This window comes from Thalassophryne amazonica, chromosome 16 (assembly GCF_902500255.1).
Source record: "Thalassophryne amazonica chromosome 16, fThaAma1.1, whole genome shotgun sequence".
Taxonomy (NCBI): domain Eukaryota; kingdom Metazoa; phylum Chordata; class Actinopteri; order Batrachoidiformes; family Batrachoididae; genus Thalassophryne; species Thalassophryne amazonica.
Genome location: NC_047118.1, coordinates 13902878 through 13929394, shown reverse-complemented (window position 1 = coordinate 13929394; position 26517 = coordinate 13902878). Strand labels below are relative to the sequence as shown.

The 26517-nt window shown below is 40.2% G+C and overlaps 1 protein-coding gene across 1 annotated transcript in view; it reads left to right on the top strand.

Annotated features, from left to right (window-relative positions):
• The first annotated feature begins 15718 nt into the window (after positions 1-15718).
• The window catches only part of elfn1a (extracellular leucine-rich repeat and fibronectin type III domain containing 1a), a 229527-nt gene continuing 218728 nt past the window's right edge, over positions 15719-26517 (top strand). Inside the window, exon 1 of the mRNA XM_034190056.1 lies at positions 15719-16281. The gene's annotated coding sequence lies outside the window, so the exon portion shown is untranslated. The remainder of the gene's footprint in view (positions 16282-26517) is intronic.

The following is a 26517-nucleotide window of genomic DNA, read 5'->3' as shown; positions in this document are numbered from 1 at the left end:
ATTCAACTGAATATCTCTGGGAACAAATTGCTCACATCAGTTATGCTTAGGAATAACTTGTGTACACAAATTACTTGATTGAGGCTGTTAAATAAATTTTCTACACTTATTACTTAAATTGCTCCTATTGAACTTAGAATTTGCCCACAAATCACATTTTTTTCCTCCTCCAATTAAAACTCTCTTGACACATTAGTTGATTCTGCCATGTAACTAATTATTATATTCAATTTTGTATGGGCTGCAGGTAAATTCATAGACCTATGCACTTCTGTGAGTAAACCAGTTTGGTCACTGATTTAGTCTTGATTATGTCTTTATTCAGTCATACTATGTATATCTTTAGTTATACTCAACAAAAATATAAACGCAACACTTTTGGTTTTGCTCCCATTTTGTATGCGATGAACTCAAAGATCTAAAACTTTTTCCACATACACAATATCACCATTTCCCTCAAATAATGTTCACAAACCAGTCTAAATCTGTGATAGTGAGCACTTCTCCTTTGCTGAGATAATCCATCCCACCTCACAGGTGTGCCATATCAAGATGCTGATTAGACACCATGATTAGTGCACAGGTGTGCCTTAGACTGCCCACAATAAAAGGCCACTCTGGAAGGTGCAGTTTTGTTTTATTGGGGGGGGATACCAGTCAGTATCTGGTGTGACCACCATTTGCCTCATGCAGTGCAACACATCTCCTTCGCATCATCCGTGAAGAGAACACCTCTCCAATGTGCCAAACGCCAGCGAATGTGAGCATTTGCCCACTCAAGTCGGTTACGACGACGAACTGGAGTCAGGTCGAGACCCCAATGAGGACGACGAGCATGCAGATGAGCTTCCCTGAGACGGTTTCTGACAGTTTGTACAGAAATTCTTTGGTTATGCAAACCGATTGTTTCAGCAGCTGTCCGAGTGGCTGGTCTCAGACGATCTTGGAGGTGAACATGCTGGATGTGGAGGTCCTGGGCTGGTGTGGTTACACGTGGTCTGCGGTTGTGAGGCTGGTTGGATGTACTGCCAAATTCTCTGAAACGCCTTTGGAGACGGCTTATGGTAGAGAAATGAACATTCAATACACAAGCAACAGCTCTGGTTGACATTCCTGCTGTCAGCATGCCAATTGCACGCTCCCTCAAATCTTGCGACATCTGTGGCATTGTGCTGTGTGATAAAACTGCACCTTTCAGAGTGGCCTTTTATTGTGGGCAGTCTAAGGCACACCTGTGCACTAATCATGGTGTCTAATCAGCATCTTGATATGGCACACCTGTGAGGTGGGATGGATTATCTCAGCAAAGGAGAAGTGCTCACTATCACAGATTTAGACTGGTTTGTGAACAATATTTGAGGGAAATGGTGATATTGTGTATGTGGAAAAAGTTTTAGATCTTTGAGTTCATCTCATACAAAATGGGAGCAAAACCAAAAGTGTTGCGTTTATATTTTTGTTGAGTGTACTTGCCATCTGTAATCCGGGATGATATATGAGTGGCATATAGATGTCAGATCATGTTTAAATGCATCATAAAGCTGCCATCCCAGCGGCTACTCTCCATCCACTTGACATATTTGTATATAGATGAGAGGCCAATAACAATTTACCATATGTAAGTGCAGCTGTTTAATGTCAATGAGCACCTGCGGGTGTGTGACATTTCATTTGTTCCCAGCTGTAGATGTCCGTCCCACTGCTTAGCAATTAAGATGGATCGCCAGCACGCCACTGACAGCAGATTTCCCATTATGTCAACCAGCAGTCACGTCTCGTCCTCTGAATTATTCCCATCCCTCTTATTTGCAGTAGAACCAAACTGGCTTAGCCAGTAAATGAAGAATTTGAATAATATAGTCCACCTATCTGCCTCATTTTCCATTCCTCTTGAATACCCAGACTTTATTTGGTAACGTTATACCCTTTTCATTTGTGACAGTTGCTCCATATTTGCACAATGAAGCACTGCCACCTTGGTATGATGCCAAAATCTTTTATTTTGGTCTTTTCTTTTTAAAAAATAGATTAATAGATCTAGCTATATTATGCACATATATTAGCAGTTTGAATAACAAAATTGCAGCTGTTATGTAAGCAGACAGACTGACATGTCAATCAACCATTCAGAGAATTACTTCAGTACATTAATTGGGAAAATTTAGTGAAAGTACAGATGTTACAATTTTGACAAAAAAATATGCAAATTTAAGTTGAAAAAAAAAATGAAAATAATTATTGAATGACTAAGTAAATCTGACATTTTACAGACACTGTACTGTACTGTCATGAAGAAAGAGATGAACCAGAAGGCAATACTTTCAATTACCAGTCAGTTTACACTCCTATCCTCAGCTATGGTCATGAAATTTGGGTAATGATCAAAAGAAGAAGGTTTCGGATGCAAGTGGTAAAAATGAGATTCCTCCTTTGGGTATCTGGGCTTACACTCTGGGACAAGGTGAGAAGCTCAACTATCCTGAAGAGCAGCTGCTTCTTCATGCCAGCTAATGTGATTTAGGCATCTGGTGAGGATGCTCCCTGGTTTTCTCCCCAGGAAGGTCTTCCAGGCATGTCCAACTGTGAGGAAGCTCCAGGGAAGACCCAGGACACGCTGGAGGGATCATATTTCTTAGCTGTCTTGGGAAAATGAAGGAATGAACTAATGAATGAATGAATGAAGTAAAATGATTGCTCCACATAATTCAGTTTGAAAATACTTGAAAGACTTTCTTCTAACTGTATCACACATTGCTTTGAAAGCTTGCAATACTAAATGTAACAATTACTTCAGATAATTGTTTATTGTTTCCTAATCCTCAAATAGTAAATTAACAAATTATTTAATGAAATTATTCACTGTTCTACTCGCAACAGTAAACAAAACTGTGGACCCAAGATTCAGACTGTGAAAAGATGCCCCTTAGACTGTCCTGCATATAGTGGCCGAGGACAGGATGCAAGCTAGGACAGCACACACTGAGGCACCATGTGGGTTAGTGTACAGGAATATCTGTGCCAAGGACTAGGAGCACTATATGGGAAACATCAGAGCTACAGTTTTGTGGAACTGACCAACCTCATATTGATGACTGCCAAGAAGCAGAAAGTGCAGTTATGGTTGATGTGGCAATCCAAAATAATGGCAACATCAGAAGGAAAGTGCATGATGATTGAGAAATACTAGGGGCTGAAGGAAGTATTAGAAAGGATGTGGAAGAGAAAAGCTTCTGGATCACTGTTCCAGGGGTAATAGGTACTCTTAGGATAGATGGCAGTTGGGCTTTTAAAGCAGATTGTTAAATAAAATCTAACAAAGTGAGAGGATGCCTGAGGAGTTGAGAAGTGTGTATATAGTGATTCAGGGTGCAGTACAGAGCTGTAGCAACTACAGAGGCATAAAGCTGAACAGTCACAGCATGAAGCTATGGGTAAGAGTAGTTAAAGTGAGGCTGAGAGGAGGGCGAAGATCTTTGAGTAGCAATATGGTGTCATGCTGAGAAAGAGCACTTAAGTTGCAATGTTTGCACTGAGAGCGCTGATGGAGAAATATTAGTGCAGCAGATTACTGAAACAATTCTTCAAATGGTGATGCGAGCACCAAATTCAGCACAAATACTCCTTAGACATTACTCTGTTTAAAAAAAAAAAACTGACCAGCCACTTGAATTTTGAGTAGGCGGCCAGGTAGGGGTCAATTGAAGAATTACACAGGGGTAAAATTTTAAAATGCAATAGTCATATTGGAAATTATACCAAATTATTTGTCTGACCATAAATATTCCTCAAAGGTATAGTTTTGGCTAACTGTGACTGAATGATATGGAGTTATGTGGTAAAAACATTAAGAATGGTGACAAAGGTCAATTTCAGTTTGTACAGGGGCCAAAAGTTAAAGTTGTTCCAGTTTTGGTAAAAAGTGGTGCAAATTATTAGTTGAACTAATAGGATTAGTAAATGGAACAGTTTTGACATTGTTGAATGCTTTGTCTCTAAAGCAAAGGTCAAACAATTTTGACATCCATTGGATTCTATGACATGTGAAACAGGTTACCCCGTAATGTGATACCTAAGCATGAGACATGGTGCAAACTATTCCTTGAAAAAAACTATTAACTCTGAAGATGATGTGGAAATCTGTAGTGGCAGTAGGAAGCAGGTTGCAGTGAGCCTGAAGAAGCAGAGATATGCTCTGGAGAGAAGAGCCCAGGCAAGGTGGAGTGGCTGGAGAAGAGTGACAGGTTATACTGTTTGGAAACGAAGTCAGACAGCCAAGACCGAGGTGGTTTGGGCATGTCCAAAGAATGGTTGCAGGGTATATCAGGAGAAGGGTGCTGAGGATGGAGCCACCATGTCTCTGCCTCATCCATCAATGCTGGTCTGATTGCAGCCATACTGTAAATTTAATCTTGACTGTTCAGTCAAAGATCTCTCCACGAATTGTTTTATCCAAAATCCTCTATGCATACAAATTCTACATTCAATTATTATTTTTTGTTTTTCTATTTGCTGCTACACATCAAAAGTAAAGCATAAATACTGCCAATTTGTCACAATACATGTTGCTCCAGTTTCTCAAAAGAAGAAGGACACCGTTGGCTGTGACCTCTGACAGCTGCGAAGCCTTTATATTTTGAATTCACGCCGTTGTTCAGTGACAGCACCCAGCTCAAAGGCTATCGTATCGGGATGGGACAGCAGGGTAGGCTTACCCCGAGGTCACTAAGATGTTGCAGCGTGTGATACCGAGCGTCTGTCTTTTATTCTCAGTGCTGTGGCCACGTCCACACATCACAGCTCCAGACTGACTGCAGCAGTGAGACATAACATCACAGCATCTGTGCCAAGTCCTCACACACAGCCACAGAAGAGGCTCTGCAGGCTGACTGCTGCCTCCTGACAGGCCGACCCCCCTGGCTACGTCATTACAGAGGACATGAGACTGCACTTTCCATTAATTAAATCTGGGACTGCATTTACTCAGAGACAAGACAAGTGATCTGGTTTTAACCCTTATGGCACCAGACCAGCTCATTCACTGTTTTATCAATGTATTTTTAGCTCTTCCATTTAGGCTTCTCGGACCCTCCTTGTCACACTTTCCGTGGCGGATTTATCCTGTTATGATCACACGGCTCTGTCTGTACGTCATATTTGTGCACCTTGTTGTTTATGCCTTTGGTTTTGTTTATATGATAGATCGTAGATAGTTTATGAATACTGATGTGAGATGGTACGGATGTAAAATTGAAATTTTTGTTCTGCTGTTTTCATACTGATATGCATTGATTTGGTATCACAGAGTTCATAGCTCCAACAAAAGCTCCTCCCGTTCCCTGCTCGCCTCCGTTTAATCCTTTTTAACTTGGTATTGACAGAGCAGTGTGAAATTTTTTGATTCTTCTAGCTTGTGCACGCTTATCAAACAAATAGGAGACAGCACATTTATGTCAACAATTAACAAATCTATGTTACTGGATAATAATAGTGTGAAAAATTAAAGTGCTTGTGCGTATTATGCAATATTTGTTTTTCCCTATAAAATATGGTCTGTAACAAACATCCAAAAAGTCAGGCAGGTCTTGATTGTATTTTCTTTATATCAGTAGAATTTCAAGGTGCACAAACATAAGCAATCATTTAAATATTTTTCACGTATGTTATTGATATACTACTAGTAATAGTTGGGATAAGAACAAGAACAATATTTGCAGAGATTATTATTTTAGTCCATCTAATCCAGGTCGTTAACACAATAATTAAAAACAATGAATACAATCATCTTGTAAATGACCAAGTTATTATTTTGATATATAATGCGAATAAACTACTGGTGAACTTTGATGCACCAAATCGATCCAAAAAGAAACTTTATTTTACCACTGCAATATCCGATAGATGTGTCTGCCACCTGCTGGATGATGAGTTGATGCTGGATTGAAGATGGTTGGTAAGGTTAGACCTTACTTGTGTGAAGCGCCTTGAGCCAACTTTGTTGTGATTTGGTGCTATGTAAATGAAATAAATTGGAAAAAATTAAATTGAAGATGGATTAGGAGCAGGTGTGGTTGTTTTAGAAAGAGAGAGAAAAAACTGTTTCTGCACAAAAATGTACAAACTGTTATATTCTGATTGTTTCACACATCCCTGTGGAAAAGACTTTGTGTATGTAGTTGAGAGAGAGAGAGAGACAGACAGACAGAGAGAAACAATTTTGTCCCACAAATTTATTAAATCAGACAAATAATATTTTTCAGATTAGTTAACAGTGGTTATTTTCTAAAACTCACATAATACAATCACAAAGCCACCAGACTGAAGCAGACACTTCTTCATTCTCTCTCTGTCTATCTCAATATGTGTGTGGCTTTGAAGTGACATGGAACTTGAAGTGAGCTTGTCAGGTTTTTTTTATTTGCACAGCGTAGGTCTGGTGGTCAACCAAGACCACTTGTGCTCGATCAAACATTGTTTTGAAACAACATAGTTTCTTTGACTCAATTCCTTGTTAGATTGGGAAATTACTAAGGCACACTTCAACATGGTATCTAAAATGGTACTGTGTGCAGTTGACCATGGTAGCACACTGACATCAGTGTTGTGACCGGGAGAATATGAGGCATCATTGCAGTGTTTTAAGGGATTGTATCAGATGGAGGATGAAAACTGGTTGTAAATATGAGGATTTATGTTAGCAGAGAACTGTACTCTAATTTGAGATATTTTTGATTCAGGACAAAAAAAAAAAAAAAAAAAAAAAAAAAATCACCGTAGGACTGATTTAGTCACTGAGTATGCAAAAAAAAAAAAAACTAACAGTCACGTTTCTTGTGTAATTCCATTAAGGTTTTATGTATGTGTGTGTGTGTGTGTGTGTGTGTGTGTATATATATATATATATATATATATAGGAAAAATATAGCAGCTGATCTGCTCTGTGTAAGCCTGATCCTGTCAGATATCAGAAGCTAAGCAGATGGATGGGAGACCTCTTTGGAACACCAGCAGCTGTGTGTGTTTCTCTAGGTAAAACTGGAGTTGCATCAGAAAGGGCATCCGGCGTAAAACTTGTGCCAGAACAAAAACAGGAGCAGCCAAATGAACAACAACATATTTGGGAAAACTATGGCCGACATCTTGATTTGTCATAACTGGCACCCTTTGGAAACTAACTTTTTACTTACTTGACTTGTGGTTATTTGTTGGTGAACTTTGTGTTTACGCAGTTAGCAAATACCAGCACCATGCTTGGTTTTGAAATCCAAGATGGCCACCATGACAACCTTTAAAAAAGCAAACATTGTTTTTGGATTCTACATTTCATAAGCTTTCTAAAAATGTATAGTTTTCCCAAATCTCCAAATTATTTTTTTTAAAGCAAACCTATGAATCATTACATACGGTACCTTACTATCATTATACAGTTAGCTGCTTACCTTAGCCTTCTTCAAATTCAGCAGCACTGATCTCCACTGAGTCATTTCAAGCAGCCCTTGATGAGAAGCTCATTCGTGTTCTACATAAGAACAAGAGCTCATCAACAATCAACTTGTAATGACTCAGTGGAGAGCAGCTCTGCAGATTGCACTGGACAGTAAGGTAAGTGGCTAACTGAATGAGCTATCATTTTAAAAGTTTCTTTACATCTAGTGAGGTTTACAACCACAGAGATTGTCTTCATGTTACCAGATACTATGAATTATATTTTCACCTGTTCAGTGGTGACCAGAAGCTGTTTACTGTTTATTTTATTTATTTATGTATTTATTTTTGGCTTGGCTACACAATTACTTTATGCATCTTTTTAGCCACTAATGGTGTTTTCATTCTGAATCAATGCTGCATTCATTAAAATAGGCTTTGTCTTGATCGAAAAGATGACTGCAAAACCATTTAAAATTAAAGTACATGTTGAAAAAAATGCAACCTGTTCTCATTAAGCATTCATAGCTAATAATCCGAATACAACCCACATAATCATCAGCTGGGAGTATGTGATCACATGACAAAAAAAAAGGATGGGGCTGGGGGTAAAGGAATATTCCTCTTTTTGCTTTCTCTGTTATCCTAATCTTAACTCTAACCCATGATTGTGAATGTTTTTTTGTTTTTTTTTGCAGATGCATTTTGCTCATGTACATAGATAGTTATAGGAATATGCACCAAATGTCTTGAATAAATGTCAACCAGAAGGACTCAGAAGGCAAGCTAAAGTTAATAATTTTAATGCACAGAAAGTCAAGGTCCATGGTGAGTTATATCCTCCTCAACACCAAGACACACACACACACATATATCAATCAATCAATTTTTTTATATAGCGCCAAATCACATCAAACAGTTGCCCCAAGGCGCTTTATATTGTAAGGCAAGGCCATACAATAATTATGTAAAACCCCAACGGTCAAAACGACCCCCTGTGAGCAAGCACTTGGCTACAGTGGGAAGGAAAAACTCCCTTTTAACAGGAAGAAACCTCCAGCAGAACCAGGCTCAGGGAGGGGCAGTCTTCTGCTGGGACTGGTTGGGGCTGAGGGAGAGAACCAGGAAAAAGACATGCTGTGGAGGGGAGCAGAGATCGATCACTAATGATTAAATGCAGAGTGGTGCATATAGAGCAAAAAGAGAAAGAAACAGTGCATCATGGGAACCCCCCAGCAGTCTATGTCTATAGCAGCATAACTAAGGGATGGTTCAGGGTCACCTGATCCAGCCCTAACTATAAGCTTTAGCAAAAAGGAAAGTTTTAAGCCTAATCTTAAAAGTAGAGAGGGCGTCTGTCTCCCTGATCTGAATTGGGAGCTGGTTCCACAGGAGAGGAGCCTGAAAGCTGAAGGCTCTGCCTCCCATTCTACTCTTACAAACCCTAGGAACTACAAGTAAGCCTGCAGTCTGAGAGCGAAGCGCTCTATTGGGGTGATATGGTACTACAAGGTCCCTAAGATAAGATGGGACCTGATTATTCAAAACCTTATAAGTAAGAAGAAGAATTTTAAATTCTATTCTAGAATTAACAGGAAGCCAATGAAGAGAGGCCAATATGGGTGAGATATGCTCTCTCCTTCTAGTCCCTGTTAGTACTCTAGCTGCAGCATTTTGAATTAACTGAAGGCTTTTTAGGGAACTTTTAGGACAACCTGATAATAATGAATTACAATAGTCCAGCCTAGAGGAAATAAATGCATGAATTAGTTTTTCAGCATCACTCTGAGACAAGACCTTTCTGATTTTAGAGATATTGCGTAAATGCAAAAAAGCAGTCCTACATATTTGTTTAATATGTGCTTTGAATGACATATCCTGATCAAAAATGACTCCAAGATTTCTCACAGTATTACTAGAGGTCAGGGTAATGCCATCCAGAGTAAAGATCTGGTTAGACACCATGTTTCTAAGATTTGTGGGGCCAAGTACAATAACTTCAGTTTTATCTGAGTTTAAAAGCAGGAAATTAGAGGTCATCCATGTCTTTATGTCTGTAAGACAATCCTGCAGTTTAGCTAATGGTGTGTGTCCTCTGGCTTCATGGATAGATAAAGCTGGGTATCATCTGCGTAACAATGAAAATTTAAGCAATACTGTCTAATAATACTGCCTAAGGGAAGCATGTATAAAGTGAATAAAATTGGTCCTAGCACAGAACCTTGTGGAACTCCATAATTAACTTTAGTCTGTGAAGAAGATTCCCCATTTACATGAACAAATTGTAATCTATTAGACAAATATGATTCAAACCACCGCAGCGCAGTGCCTTTAATACCTATGGCATGCGCTAATCTCTGTAATAAAATTTTGTGGTCAACAGTATCAAAAGCAGCACTGAGGTCTAACAGAACAAGCACAGAGATGAGTCCACTGTCCGAGGCCATAAGAAGATCATTTGTAACCTTCACTAATGCTGTTTCTGTACTATGATGAATTCTAAAACCTGACTGAAACTCTTCAAATAGACCATTCCTCTGCAGATGATCAGTTAGCTGTTTTACAGCTACCCTTTCAAGAATTTTTGAGAGAAAAGGAAGGTTGGAGATTGGCCTATAATTAGCTAAGATAGCTGGGTCAAGTGATGGCTTTTTAAGTAATGGTTTAATTACTGCCACCTTAAAAGCCTGTGGTACATAGCCAACTAACAAAGATAGATTGATCATATTTAAGATCGAAGAATTAAATAATGGTAGGGCTTCCTTGAGCAGCCTGGTAGGAATGGGGTCTAATAAAACATGTTGATGGTTGGATGAAGTAATTAATGAAAATAACTCAGACAGAACAATCGGAGAGAAAGAGTCTAACCAAATACCGGCATCACTGAAAGCAGCCAAAGATAACGATACGTCTTTGGGATGGTTATGAGTAATTTTTTCTCTAATAGTTAAAATTTTGTTAGCAAAGAAAGTCATGAAGTCATTACTAGTTAAAGTTAATGGAATACTCAGCTCAATAGAGCTCTGACTCTTTGTCAGCCTGGCTACAGTGCTGAAAAGAAACCTGGGGTTGTTCTTATTTTCTTCAATTAGTGATGAATAGTAAGATGTCCTAGCTTTACGGAGGGCTTCTTTATAGAGCAACAAACTCTTTTTCCAGGCTAAGTGAAGATCTTCTAAATTAGTGAGACGCCATTTCCTCTCCAACTTACGGGTTATCTGCTTTAAGCTGCGAGTTTGTGAGTTATACCATGGAGTCAGGCACTTCTGATTTAAAGCTCTCTTTTTCAGAGGAGCTACAGCATCCAAAGTTGTCCTCAATGAGGATATAAAACTATTGATGAGATAATCTATCTCACTTACAGAGTTTAGGTAGCTACTCTGCACTGTGTTGGTATATGGCATTAGAGAACATAAAGAAGGAATCATATCCTTAAACCTAGTTAAGGCGCTTTCTGAGACTTCTAGTGTAATGAAACTTATTCCCCACTGCTGGGTAGTCCATCAGAGTAAATGTAAATGTTATTAAGAAATGATCAGACAGAAGGGAGTTTTCAGGGAATACTGTTAAGTCTTCTATTTCCATACCATAAGTCAGAACAAGATCTAAGATATGATTAAAGTGGTGGGTGGACTCATTTACTTTTTGAGCAAAGCCAATAGAGTCTAATAATAGATTAAATGCAGTGTTGAGGCTGTCATTCTCAGCATCTGTGTGGATGTTAAAATCGCCCACTATAATTATCTTATCTGAGCTAAGCACTAAGTCAGACAAAAGGTCTGAAAATTCACAGAGAAACTCACAGTAACGACCAGGTGGACGATAGATAATAACAAATAAACTGGTTTTTGGGACTTCCAATTTGGATGAACAAGACTAAGAGTCAAGCTTTCAAATGAATTAAAGCTCTGTCTGGGTTTTTGATTAATTAATAAGCTGGAATGGAAGATTGCTGCTAATCCTCCGCCCCGGCCCGTGCTACGAGCATTCTGACAGTTAGTGTGACTCGGGGGTGTTGACTCATTTAAACTAACATATTCATCCTGCTGTAACCAGGTTTCTGTAAGGCAGAATAAATCAATATGTTGATCAATTATTATATCATTTACCAACAGGGACTTAGAAGAGAGAGACCTAATGTTTAATAGACCACATTTAACTGTTTTAGTCTGTGGTGCAGTTGAAGGTGCTATATTATTTTTTCTTTTTGAATTTTTATGCTTAAATAGATTTTTGCTGGTTATTGGTAGTCTGGGAGCAGGCACCGTCTCTACGGGGATGGGGTAATGAGGGGATGGCAGGGGGAGAGAAGCTGCAGAGAGGTGTGTAAGACTACAACTCTGCTTCCTGGTCCCAACCCTGGATAGTCACGGTTTGGATGATTTAAGAAAATTGGCCAGATTTCTAGAAATGAGAGCTGCTCCATCCAAAGTGGGATGGATGCCGTCTCTCCTAACAAGACCAGGTTTTCCCCAGAAGCTTTGCCAATTATCTATGAAGCCCACCTCATTTTTTGGACACCACTCAGCCAGCCAGCAATTCAAGGAGAACATGCGGCTAAACATGTCACTCCCGGTCTGATTGGGGAGGGGCCCAGAGAAAACTACAGAGTCCGACATTGTTTTTGCAAAGTTACACACCGATTTAATGTTAATTTTAGTGACCTCCGATTGGCGTAACCGGGTGTCATTACTGCCGACGTGAATTACAATCTTACCAAATTTACGCTTAGCCTTAGCCAGCAGTTTCAAATTTCCTTCAATGTCGCCTGCTCTGGCCCCCGGAAGACAATTGACTATGGTTGCTGGTGTCGCTAACTTCACATTTCGCAAAACAGAGTCACCAATAACCAGAGTTTGATCCTCGGCGGGTGTGTCGTCGAGTGGGGAAAAACGGTTAGAAATGTGAACGGGTTGGCGGTGTACACGGGGCTTCTGTTTAGGGCTACGCTTCCTCCTCACAGTCACCCAGTCAGCCTGCTTTCCCGGCTGCTCGGGATCTGCCAGGGGGTAACTAACGGCGGCTAAGCTACCTTGGTCGGCACCGACTACAGGGGCCTGGCTAGCTGTAGAATTTTCCACGGTGCGGAGCCGAGTCTCCAATTCGCCCAGCCTGGCCTCCAAAGCTACGAATAAGCTACACTTATTACAAGTACCGTTACTGCTAAAGGAGGCCGAGGAATAACTAAACATTTCACACCCAGAGCAGAAAAGTGCGGGAGAGACAGGAGAAGCCGCCATGCTAAATCGGCTAAGCGCTAGTAGCTACGCTAAGCTAGCGGATTCCTAAAAACACGCAAAGTGAATAATGTGTAAATAATTTAGAGGTGATTCAGCAGAAGGAGTGCTTTAGTTAAGGCACGTAAAGATTACACTGGGAAACAAATCGTAATCTAGATAACTAGATCAATCTAACTGTGCAGATTAAACAGCTAACAGATACAGAAAAACACCGCTGTGCTCCGGAACAGGAAGTGATACAATACCGCAGTGAGAGCCAACCACCAGGCCATATATATATATATATATATATATATATATATATATATATATATATATATATATATGGCCTGGTAGTCAGGAGGATATTGGGCGCTGGTCCCCATCATGGCAGAGAGTAGCCTTGAGATGATCATGAATCCTACTAATAGAAATGGTAGGGGTGGAGCATGCCCCCCCTTAGCAGCTGATGGGGAAAAACTGGTGGTGGTTGGGTGGAGGAGGGGAAGCCCCGACAGTGATATGTAAACAGTGAGAGCTGTTGATCAAAAGCTAATGACTAATGGTAACACCTGCTTCCTTCAGAGATTAAAGCTGATGTTAATTCTGGGAGACTACTTAAAAATCTGAGTCCTCTGGTAGAACTTTGCTGTGCTGCATTTCCATACAAGCTGCACAGGTTTACAAAAATGCCAGAGTACCGTTTTAACAATGCTGTTTGTCGTTCAGCAGCCACTGTTTTGTTCAGGGTCACCACAGCTGATCCAATACAGATTCACATTGGGATTTGGCACAGCTTTCACACACACTTCCTGATATACAGTGAGGAAAATAAGTATTTGAACACCCTGTGATTTTGCAAGTTCTCCCACTTAGAAATCATGGAGGGGTCTGAAATTTTCATCTTAGGTGCATGTCCACTGTGAAAAACAATCTTAAAAAAAAAAAAAAAAAAAAATTCTGAAATCACAATGTATGATTTTTTAAATAATTTATTTGTATGTCACTGCTGCAAATAAGTATTTGAACACCTGTGAAAATCAATGTTAATATTTGTTACAGTAGCCTTTGTTTGCAATTACAGAGGTCAAACGTTTCCTGTAGTTTTTCACCAGGTTTGCACACACTGCAGCAGGGATTTTGGTCTACTCCTTCATACAGAGCTTCTCTAGATCTTTCAGGTTTGGAGTTTCAGCTCCTTTCAAAGATTTTCTATTGAGTTCAGGTCTGGAGACTGGCCAGGCCACTCCAGTACCTTGAAATATGTCTTACGGAGCCCCTCCTTAGTTGCCCTGGCTGTGTGTTTGAGGTCATTGTCATGCTGGAAGACCCAGCCATGACCCATCTTCAATGCTCTTAATGAGGGAAGGAGGTTGTTTGTCAAAATCTCGCAATACATGACCCCATCCATCCTCCCTTCAATACGGTGCAGTCATCCTGTCCCCTTTGCAGAAGAGCACAATCAGAGTATGCTGTTTCCACCCCCATGCTTCATGGTTGGGATGGTTTTCTTGGGGTTGTTGTCATCCTCTAAACATGGTAAGTGGAGTTGATTCCAAAAAGCTCTGTTCTGGTCTCATCTGACCACATGACCTTCTCCCATGCCTCCTCTGGATCATCCAGATGGTCACTGGTGAACTTCAAATGGGCCTGGACATGTGCTGGCTTGAGCAGGGGGACCTTGCTGCCCTGCAGGATTTTAAACCATGACAGCATCATGTGTTACTAATGTAATCTTTGGTCCCAGCTCTCTTCAGGTCATTGACCAGGTCCTCCTGTGTAGTTCTGAGCTTTCTCAGAATCATCCTTACCCCACAAAGTGAGATCTTGCATGGAATCCCAGACCGAGGGAGATTGACAGTCATCTTGTGTTTCTTCCACTTTCTAATAAATAATCATAAAAGTTGTTGTCTTCTACCAAGCTGCTTGCCTGTTGTCCTGTAGTCCATCCCAGACTTGTGCAGATCTACAGTTTTCCCTGGTGTCCTTAGACAGCTCTTTGGTCTTGGCTATGGTGGACAGGTTGGAGTGTGATTGATTGAGTGTGTGAACAGGTGTCTTTTATACAGGTAACAAGTTCAAACAGGTGCAATTAATATCAAGTATCAAGTATCGAGTAGACTTTATTAGCCATCCAGGGACAATTTGTTGTGCAGCCAGCAGTAGAACACATTCGGACATACATAGACATAACATGATCTAAAATATAGCATAAAAACTCACCATGAAAACTCACCACACAGTAAACATAATAACTCAATAATAAGAAAACCTAGTTAAAAACCACTCGTGATAGTATTTAAAAATCTAATAACAATAGGAACAAAGGAGTTCTTATACCTATTGGTCTTACATTTCTTAGACATCAATGTATGACCAGATGGAAGCATTGCGAACTAATACAGGTAAAGAGTGCAGAATAAGAGGGCTTCTTATAGAAAAATTAACAGGTCTGTGTGAGCCAGAATTCTTGCTGGTTGGTAGGTGTTCAAATACTTATTTGCAGCAGTAACATACAAATAATCTTTAAAAAAAAAAAAAAATCTAGAACTCATAATGTATGATTTTTTTAAATAATTTATGTCTCTCACAGTGGACATGGACCTAAGATGAAAATTTCAGACCACTCCATGAATTCTAAGTGGGAGAACTTGCAAATGTTCAAATACTTATTTTCCTCCCTGTCACTCCAATTTGACCTGGAGAAACACACACAGCTCATGGTGTCCCCAAGGGGTCTCCCATTCAAGTACTGATCAGGACCTACCTGCTTACCTTCTAAGATGTGACAGGATCCAGCACACAGATGAACAATAATCCTTATATTTGGTTTGTCCAACTACTTATGGGCTCTGAAAACGAAAGGACTATGCATGCAAATACCCATCATGAATGTAAAAAAATATAGACCTTATAGACCTGACCTTGTGACCCATAGGCACCGAAATGTGTCATATGAACACAAGAATAATTTCTCGTATTATTCAGGGCCCCCTGCTGGTCGGTGTGAGAAAATATCTTCTTAAGAACAAATTTAAAGTTCCCCTCAAACCAGCTGTGAAAGTGAAATCAAAATCATCGCAGCCTCAGAAGACGAGAGGAGAAGTTTGCTCAGCTTGTCTATACCGCCTGACACTTTAAACTGTTTTCGGGCTGTGAGCTGGAGGAGATGACACAGCAGCAGCCAGCCGTGCGGAGCCGCCACCATTTATAGCCCTGCTGCGATCAACAATCTTATTAAGAGATTTAAACTTTCCCTCGGTCACACTGGGAGGATCAACATGCGCTCCTGCCGCAGTTATTCGCGCAGTAACTGAGTCAGTTTTACAGCTATACCAACCCGCCTCCTCTGATTGTGGTTAAACTCCAACCCGTGTCAGCTGTAAGAGAGAGAGAAAAAAAAGAAGAGAAGAAGCCGAAGCAGGAGTCCGGCGTGAGAGGAGCGCAGAATTCAAGCGATCGCCGCGCAATGGATCCGTGAGACTGCGCCACAGTCACCGAAAACGAAACACCAGGATTTTTTCCCCCCTCCCGTTTCTTTCCGAAGCATAAATATCTCATGTGCACATGAAAACGTGTTTGTGTTCGTGGTGAAGAGGCTAGCTTCGTGTCTGGAAGTCGCTGCGCGTTCTCCAAGCAGGTAAGCTGTTTTCTTTTTTCCTCTCCCGGCGTTTGATTCTTTGGAGTTAAAAAAAAAAATGCACACACACACACACACACACACACACACACACACACACACACACACACACACACACACACACATATATATATATACACACACACACACATATATATATATATATATATATATATATATATATATATATATATATATATATATATATATATATATATATATATATATATATATATATATATATATATATATATATATATATATATATATATATATATATATATCTTCTGCAGGTGGCTGCAAACTAGCGGTGGTGTGTGGTTGTTGGAAATAAGTGCGATCTGAAGTTGTGATGAGGGTAAAATGTTTCCTTTGAGAGCTTTGGAAGCTGACGTGCAGCGCGAGCGCACTTTCCTCTCGGGTTTTCTGAAGTTTCCTTCTGCTTTTCTTTTTTTTTTTTTTTTTTTTTTTTTTTTTTTGTCTGATTGTTCGCTAAGCCAAAGAAATGCATTTTATCCGGTAAAATATAGTCACTGCTGCTCTGCACGTGTAAAGCCACAGCAGGTTCAGCACCACGAACAGTTCCCACCCAAAAGAACTGACGGACCGGGGGTGCTGTCCGTGGTGCTGAAATTCAAATGCAACTTCTACTGAGATGCACGTTTGATTTCCTGAAAATCAGATCCAACTCTTATTTTTTTAAAGCAATTAGCCAGTCACATTATAATCTGTTAATCACACACATATATATAACGTTTCTTAAAGTTTAAAAGACAAATGCATTGCTTATAGGATGCATTCAAGTGCCACTCAGATCTGAGGATTTTTGTGTTTGGGAAATGTTAAGTTCTGCGTTCAGCGTGGGTGTGTTGGAGGTGTGGGGGCTTAAGAGCACCAGGCTTTCAAAAATGTTCAAACAATGCAAAACGTTTAATCTAACCTGCACCTGCATTTCCACTCCAGCCAACAGCATGAGAAGCCTTCAGAGATGGAAAAAAAAGAAAAAAAAATCACTGGCTTTCTACCCAGCTGCCAGGCTTTAAGCAAAGGAATGCTGCATCATTGCTGTTCTAGTGAAATAATGTGTTGCTCTCCTAGTGGCAAAAAGCTTCATAGATGAGCTTTCAAATAATGATCGTCTTTCGAGTCATTTCCTATATGATCTCTTCCAGCTCATCCTTTGCAATAATTGTAAATCACATCTTAATTCGTGTTGCAAAACATCCTACTTCTGCTGCTGTTGCTTAAGCCGTCTCTTCCACTGGTCTTCACATTTCCTGTCCCTGTCTCCCTTATCTTGATTATGCAGCTGGATGATTGAGTCAGCTGTTTTGTATGCATGTTGTTTTAGCGTGGCTCTTTGTGGAGGAGAGAGAGAGCGAGAGACAGAGACAGAGACAGAGAGAGAGAGAGAGAGCGAGAGAGAGAGAGAGAGAGAGAGAGAGAGAGAGAGAGAGAGAGATGCTGAGGATACCGAAAGAGAATTACAGCTTCTCATGACAGCGAGGAGTGGAAAAGACGAGGCTGCCCTGTTCAATAAATTGCTGTTTGAGAGAGACAGATATCCTCAGGGAACAAGGGTTTTGGAAATGTGACCAAGCTTTTCAAAATGAAAACTGCAGCACACAAGACAGTTTGCTATAGGGTTCTATATTGTGCACAGTTTGAATGGTAGCATCCCACATTTTTAGTCTGCTCGAACAATTCTGTGATCAAGACTGTGTAAGCAATGTATTTTGTAACCACAAACAATTCAGTAGAAGGCAGGACAAATTGCGGCTGCACTGAAAAGAAGGATGTAGAAGACTTTGGCTAAAAAATCAACAAAAACATCATTATTAAAGAAATATATAAACACTGATTTTAAATTGTTTAATTGGAGAAATGCTTCATTTGAGAGAATTCTTTAATCTAGATAGTGTTTTTATTTTCTTTCAGATTTGGGATTAGAGTGTCATTGATCTGACTGAGCAAATGAACTCCTGAAATAATCAAAATATTTAAAACAACTGAAATCTTCATTTCATACAGTGTGCCTATCATGTAATTACAGAATCTTCTGACTTCATTCAGGCACCTCCGCTGATGCTATTCACATTAATCTCTCTATATTGCCTCTCTCTCTCCACACACACACACACACACACACACACACACACACACACACACACACACACACACACACACACACACACACACACACACACACACACACACACACACACACACACACACACACACACACACACACACACACACGTATATACATATATACACTGAAAAAAGTTCCAACTTAAAAAGTTGTTTCAATTGGTAACATCTAAATGAATTAAGTTGTTTGAACTTAAGTTTGTAAGTTAGAGTTGATCTAACTTATAAACGTAAGTTCAAACAACTTAATTTATTTAGATGTTGCAGTTGAAACAATTCATTTAAGTTGGTTTGACTATTCTCTTTTCCCAGTGTATATTATTATTATTATTATTATTATTATATTAGAATTTTCAACATACACTTTTAACCCAGATTTTGTTTTAACTTAAATTTCTGAGTTATTAATTATTCTTTCGTGTTTTGTAAAAAAGCATTCTCATTACTAAACTAAATTAGTTGATTGCACTATTCAACTGAAATTTTCAGTGCAATGATCATGTTAAGCAGAGTTAACTTTTTGTCTCAAGTTTCTGTAAGGGAGGGGAGGGGCCCATTTTAAATTCTACCTAGCAACCATGTCGTGTGAAGACTCCACTCATCCTGCTGCTTCTGCTCATTGCTTGCTGTGCTCAAATTCAAAACCTGTGGATTTTGAGAGCAACACATAACTTTCTGGTCAAAAGACGGTTCATTGAAAATAGCTTAGTGTTTAAGTGCTGCTTCTTTTTTTTCTCTCCGCTGTACGCAGTGTACACTTGGCTGTGGGTTTTTGAAAGAAACACTGACTTAAAGAAAATGGAATGTAGGCTTCAAGTTAGTTATTTGTTGATAACTTTCTGGAAATTAGTTTCGCCCAAAGAGTGGTCCAGTGAGAACACGTTAGCTAAACTGAAGTTATTTTTTGGCAATATAACTCATCATTTGGTGTGCTATTGCTAAATCAAACACATTTCAACTGTTGCTTTTTTTAACATGCACTTAATTTTTTTTTGTTTAGGTTTAGTTAATGTATTAAATACTTTTTAAACAAAATTGTAGAACTTAAAATCTGTTCATTTATATTATGTGTCACTGTTGCCTTTTTTTAGTAAACATTTGTCACATTTTTTACAGTACAGTTTTAATGCATTTTTTCCTGTTTTTACTTGTCTTTTGGTTGACAAGGTGTTCATGAGGTGTTCCTTCGTAATATTTTTTTAAATAAAAGTCTTTGGAACACACACACACACACACACACATATATATATATATATATATATATATATATATATATATATATATATATATACGTACGAGGTCTATTAGAAAAGTATCCAACCTTATTATGTTTTTCAAAAACCATATAGATTTGAATCATGTGTGATTGCGTCAGACAAGCTTGAACCTTCGTGTGCATGCGTGAGTTTTTCCACGCCTGTCAGTTGCGTTATTCGCCTGTGAGCAGGCTTTGAGTGAGGAGTGGTCCAGCCCCCTCATTGGATTTTCATTGTCAGGAAATGGCGGAATGATTTGGGCTTTTTTTCCATCAGAATTCCATCGACAGGCTGAACAACCATTTCATTTCTAAACGGATGGCTGTCTGGATCTGTGACCATCGTGTGCCATTTCTCTGGTTATCACAAGAGCTGGACATCAACCATTTTCCGGCAGACTTCACTTTTAACAAGAGATTTTGTCATGGAAAGCCGAGCGGAGGCTTCGCGCGTCACGATGGATTCGCTACTGGAGCGAGACAAAACCTCCGTTTTGGTCTCACATGACGGCTTTGAGATGGCATTCAGACAGCTGTCGGTGGTTGAAGCCGTGAAGCCTCACTGGACATGTTCTGGCATATCCAGGCACATCCACAATTTCTCAGATAATCACTCGATGGAAAAACTCACTTCGTCCTTGCTAATCTCTTACTTCCTGATTTACTCCCACCACATAATCCAGCCTTTTCTCTCGCTCATTTTCTTTATTCATCAACTCTTCAAAATATTCCCTCCACCTTCTCAGCACACACTCCTCACTTGTCAGCACATTACCATGTGCATCTTTTACCACCCTAACCTGCTGCACATCCTTTCCAGCTCTGTCCCTTTGTCTGGCCAATCGGTACAAGTCCTTTTCTCCTTCCTTACTATTCAACTTCTTGTACAGCTCGCAATATGCCTTTTCCTTTGCTTTTGCCACTTCTCTTCTCGCCTTACGCCGCATCTCCTTGTACTCCTGTCTACTTTCTTCATCTCTCCGACTATCCCAAAACTTTTTCGCCAACCTCTTTCTCCTTATGCTTTCCTGGACCTCTTCATTCCACCACCAAGTCTCCTTGTCTTCCTTCCACTGTCCAGATGTCATACCCAGTACTGCCCTAGCTGTCTCCCTCACCACATCTGCAGTACTTTTCCAGTTGTCCAAAATTGCTTCCCCTCCAACTAGTGCTTCTCTCACCTGCTCGCTAAATTTCACACAACAGTCTTCCTCCTTCAGCTTCCACCATCTGATCCTTTGTTGAGCTCTCACTCTCTTCTTCTTTACCTCTAAAGTCATCCTACAAACAACCATCCTATGCTGTCTAGTGACACTCTCTCCTGCTACCACCTTACAGTCTGATTTCTTTTAGCTTGCATCTCCTATAAAGAATGTAGTCCACCTGTGTGCACCTTCCTCCACTCTTATATGTTACCCTGTGCTCCTCCCTTTTCTTAAAGTAGTTATTCACCACAGCCATTTCCATCCTTTTTGCAAAATCAACTACCATCTGTCCTTCCCCATTCCTATCCTTGATACCATATCTACCCATTACTTCCTCATCACCTCTGTTCCCTTCACCAACATGCCCATTGAAGTCTGCTCCTATCACCACTCTTTCATGCTTGGGCACACTCTCCACCACCTCATCTAACACACTCCAGAAATCGTCTTTCCCCTTCATCTCACAACCTACCTGTGGGGCATATGCACTGATGATATTCATCATCACCCCTTCAATTTCCAACTTCACACTCATCACCCTGTCAGACACTTGCTTAACCTCCAACACAGTTTTAACATACTCTTCCTTTAAAATGACCCCAACACCGTTTCTCTTCCTGTCCTCACCATGGTACAACAACTTGTACCCACCGCCGATGCTCCTGCTCTTACTTCCCTTCCACTTGGTCTCTTGCACACACAATATGTCTACCTTTCTCCTCTCCATCATATCAGCCAGCTCTCTCCCTTTACCAGTCATACTACCAACATTCAAAGTCCCCACTCTCATTTCCACCCTTCTAGTTTTCTTCTTCTTCCGCTGTTTGTGGCAACGTTTTCCTCCTCTTCTTCGTCGTCTTCGCCCAGCAGTAGCCCAATTTCCACCGGCACCCTGTTGGGCAATAGCACCGGTGGCGGACGTTGTTAACCCGGGCCGCGACCGATCCGGTATGGGAATTCGATTCTGAGTCTGCATAGTTGTGTTGGCTTGTTTTACGCCAGATGCCCTTCCTGACGCAACCCTCAAATGCTCACATTCGCTGGCGTTTGGCACGTTGGAGAGGTGTTCTCTTCACGGATGAATCCCGGTTCACACTGTCCAGGGCAGATGGCAGACAGCGTGTGTGGCGTCGTGTGGGTGAGCGGTTTTCTGATGTCAATGTTGTGGATCGAGTGGCCCATGGTGGCGGTGGGGTTATGGTATGGGCAGGCGTCTGTTATGGACGAAAAACACAGGTGCATTTTATTGATGGCATTTTGAATGCACAGAGATACCGTGACGAGATCCTGAGGCCCATTGTTGTGCCATACATCCAAGAACATCACCTCATGTTGCAGCAGGATAATGTACGGTCCCATGTTGCAAGGATCTGTACACAATTCTTGGAAGCTGAAAATGTCCCAGTTCTTGTATGGCCGGCATACTCACGGGACATGTCAACCATTGAGCATGTTTGGGATGCTCTGGACCGGCGTATACGACAGCGTGTACCAGTTCCTGCCAATATCCAGCAACTTCGCACAGCCATTGAAGAGGAGTGGATGAACATTCCACAGGCCACAATTGACAACCTGATCAACTCTATGCGAAGGAGATGTGTTGCACTGCATGAGGCAAATGGTGGTCACACCAGATACTGACTGGTATCCCCCCCCAATAAAACAAAACTGCACCTTTCAGAGTGGCCTTTTATTGTGGACAGTCTAAGGCACACCTGTGCACTAATCATGGTGTCTAATCAGCATCTTGGTATGGCACACCTGTGAGGTGAGATGGATTATCTCAGCAAAGGAGAAGTGCTCACTATCACAGATTTAGACTGGTTTGTGAACAATATTTGAGGGAAATGGTGATATTGTGTATGTGGAAAAGTTTTAGATCTTTGAGTTCATCTCATACAAAATGGGAGCAAAACCAAAAGTGTTGCTTTATATTTTGTTGAGTGTATGACTAATGTCTATATTTATAGCTGTTCATGTGTGATTATTTACGAAGTCTCTTGTCAGCCCTCTTGTGATTTGGACTTACCCATATCAGGTCTTAGGCGTAATATATAGCCATGCTGAGCCCATTGACACTTTAGCTCATAGTATTTCTTCTGTTTTTCTTGTTGCTTAATGTGGACAAATTATACCATATTTGTTGTCTTTCTGCCACCTGATTCTGTTTTTTCTGTCTGTTTGAGGTGGGAGTGGGTGTCTTCATCTGCAAGCATCACATCCTGTACACCAGCATGGACTCCCAAAATTTCTTGTATATTTGTATTGTCAGTTGTGTCGGTAGCATGGTCTAAGCGGAGAGGTCATCCCTTTGAGTCTGGTCTGCTTGAGGTTTCTTCCTCAAATCATCAGACGGAGTTTTTCCTTACCACTGTCGAATGTGTGCTTGCTCTAGGGGTTGGTAAGGTTAGACCTTACTTGTGTGAAGCGCCTTGTGGCAGCTTTGTTGTGATTTGGTGCTATATACAGTTGTAAATGAAATTAATTGAAATAACCTCACTTATATTCATTCATTTTCCATACCGTTAGTCTATACCAGCAGTCATACGGCAAGAGGCAAGGTACATCCTGGACAGGACACAAGTCTGTCATTGGGCTATGTATATACAGACAAACTCATTCCTACTAGCACGCACACCTACCGTCAATTTATGGAGTTTCCAGTTCACCTAATCTGCATATCAGATAGTGGGAGGAAGCCAGAGCATCCAGAGGGAACCCACACAAACATGGGGAGAACATCCAAACTCCACCCAGAAAGGTTCAGGTGGGAAGTGATCTCACAACCTTCTTGTTGTGAGGCAACAGTGCTAACCACTAAGCCACGATACTGCCCACCCCACTTACATGATAGTTAGAAACACAAATTACTCATCCAGCGATAAGCTGTGAAGCAATCAATAACTTTCCATTTATAAGACGGTTATTTCTATTCAGTACTAATAGTTTTCTATTTAATATAACACTTAATGAGACTGGACTGACTGCATTTTCAAACAGGGGTGCTTTGGGTGCATGATTAACAATGTGCAAAATATAATCAAAGGCACCAGTTAAGGTTTGTAGACAAAGCCGCAAAACATATGGTGTAGCAGCATGACATGTTTTAGCTCCACAGCTCTCAACCAACCATAAAATTCAAGTAGCACAAGCTATTTTGCAATTTTACAAGAGCGGTTGCATTGATTTAATCTGAAGTATCCCGTGTGACATCCACCTGTTACCAGGGAAAACAGGCTGTTTTTGTTGGAAGGGAAGAATGTCAAAGTTGTGAAAACTCATATTTGGCTCAAAACTACATAAGCCCATGTATGGAAAAAACAAACAAACTTGAGGATGTAGGTGGGAAAATAATGTATTCTAGTCTATACACAAATATATACTGTATATTGTAGATATTACTCCTCTGAACATATTTTTGCTCATATATATATATATATATATATATATATATATATATGTTCTGACTTATGGTATGGAAATAGAAGACTTAACAGTATTCCCTGAAAACTCCCTTTTGTCTGATCATTTTTTAATAACATTTACATTTACCCTGATGGACTACCCTGCAGTGGGGAATAAGTTTCATTACACTAGAAGTCTTTCAGAAAGCGCTGTAACTAGGTTTAAGGATATGATTCCTTCTTTATGTTCTCTAATGTCATATACCAACACAGAGCAGAGTAGCTACCTAAACTCTGTAAGGGAGTTAGAGTATCTTGTCAATAGTTTTACATCCTCATTGAAGACAACTTTGGATGCTGTAGCTCCTCTGAAAAAGAGAGCTTTAAATCAGAAGTGTCTGACTCCGTGGTATAACTCACAAACTCGTAGCTTAAAGCAGATAACCCGTAAGTTGGAGAGGAAATGGCGTCTCACTAATTTAGAAGATCTTCACTTAGCCTGGAAAAAGAGTTTGTTGCTCTATAAGAAAGCCCTTCGTGAAGCTAGGACATCTTTCTACTCATCACTAATTGAAGAAAATAAGAACAACCCCAGGTTTCTTTTCAGCACTGTAGCCAGGCTGACAAAGAGTCAGAGCTCTATTGAGCTGAGTATTCCATTAACTTTAACTAGTAATGACTTCATGACTTTCTTTGCTAACAAAATTTTGACTATTAGAGAAAAAATTACTCATAACCATCCCAAAGATGTATCGTTATCTTTGGCTGCTTTCAGTGATGCCGGTATTTGGTTAGACTCTTTCTCTCCGATTGTTCTGTCTGAGTTATTTTCATTAGTTACTTCATCCAAACCATCAACATGCTTATTAGACCCCATTCCTGCCAGGCTGCTCAAGGAAGTCCTACCATTATTTAATGCTTCAATCTTAAATATGATCAATCTATCTTTGTTAGTTGGTTATGTACCACAGGCCTTTAAGGTGGCAGTAATTAAACCATTACTTAAAAAGCCATCACTTGACCCAGCTATCTTAGCTAATTATAGGCCAATCTCCAACCTTCCTTTTCTCTCAAAGATTCTTGAGAGGGTAGTTGTAAAACAGCTAACTGATCACCTGCAGAGGAATGGTCTATTTGAAGAGTTTCAGTCGGGTTTTAGAATTCATCATAGTACAGAAACAGCATTGGTGAAGGTTACAAATGATCTTCTTATGGCTTCGGACAGTGGACTTATCTCTGTGCTTGTTCTGTTGGACCTCAGTGCTGCTTTTGATACTGTTGACCATAAAATTTTATTACAGAGATTAGAGCATGTCATAGGTATTAAAGGCATTGCGCTGCGGTGGTTTGAATCATATTTGTCTAATAGATTACAGTTTGTTCATGTAAATGGGGAATCTTCTTCACAGACTAAAGTTAATTATGGAGTTCCACAAGGTTCTGTGCTAGGACCAATTTTATTCACTTTATACATGCTTCCCTTGGGCAGTATTATTAGACGGTATTGCTTAAATTTTCATTGTTACGCAGATGATACCCAGCTTTATCTATCCATGAAGCCAGAGGATACGCACCAATTAGCTAAACTGCAGGATTGTCTTACAGACATAAAGACATGGATGACCTCTAATTTCCTGCTTTTAAACTCAGATAAAACTGAAGTTATTGTACTTGGCCCCACAAATCTTAGAAGCATGGTGTCTAACCAGATCGTTACTCTGGATGGCATTTCCCTGATCTCTAGTAATACTGTGAGAAATCTTGGAGTTATTTTTGATCAGGATATGTCATTCAAAACGCATATTAAACAAATATGTAGGACTGCCTTTTTGCATTTACGCAATATCTCTAAAATCAGAAAGGTCTTGTCTCAGAGTGATGCTGAAAAACTAATTCATGCATTTATTTCCTCTAGGCTGGACTATTGTAATTCATTATTATCAGGTTGTCCTAAAAGTTCCCTAAAAAGCCTTCAGTTGGTTCAGAATGCTGCAGCTAGAGTACTGACGGGGACTAGCAGGAGAGAGCATATCTCACCCGTGTTGGCCTCCCTTCATTGGCTTCCTGTTAATGCTAGAATAGAATTTAAAATTCTTCTTCTTACTTATAAGGTTTTGAATAATCAGGTCCCATCTTATCTTAGGGACCTCGTAGTACCATATTACCCCATTAGAGCGCTTCGCTCTCAGACTGCGGGCTTACTTGTAGTTCCTAGGGTTTG